Source organism: Phaethon lepturus, unplaced genomic scaffold (genome assembly GCF_000687285.1).
Source record: "Phaethon lepturus isolate BGI_N335 unplaced genomic scaffold, ASM68728v1 scaffold21840, whole genome shotgun sequence".
NCBI classification, from domain to species: Eukaryota; Metazoa; Chordata; class Aves; order Phaethontiformes; family Phaethontidae; genus Phaethon; species Phaethon lepturus.
This window is the reverse complement of record NW_010510296.1, coordinates 59,590-59,870: the sequence shown is the minus strand read 5'-3', so window position 1 is coordinate 59,870 and position 281 is coordinate 59,590.

The following is a 281-nucleotide window of genomic DNA, read 5'->3' as shown; positions in this document are numbered from 1 at the left end:
GAGTCTCCAGGAAGGCCGGGGAAGCCTCTTCAGGAGACCAGAGGAGGCAGGAGATGGAGTTACAAACATTGCACCTGCAAGCTGAGGCAGAAGGAGGCTGAGAAATGAGGAAGGCTACACACTCCTTGTTGGCCCAGAGGTGGTGTACCGCAGCAGCGCTCTTTCCTTTACTGGGAATAAAGTACATCCATTAAAGTATGCTTTGATGTTTGTCTCCTGATGGTTTTTGTATCCTCCCAGACAGTCCATCCCCATAATACCGTGGGAGTTTTGTACCCGCT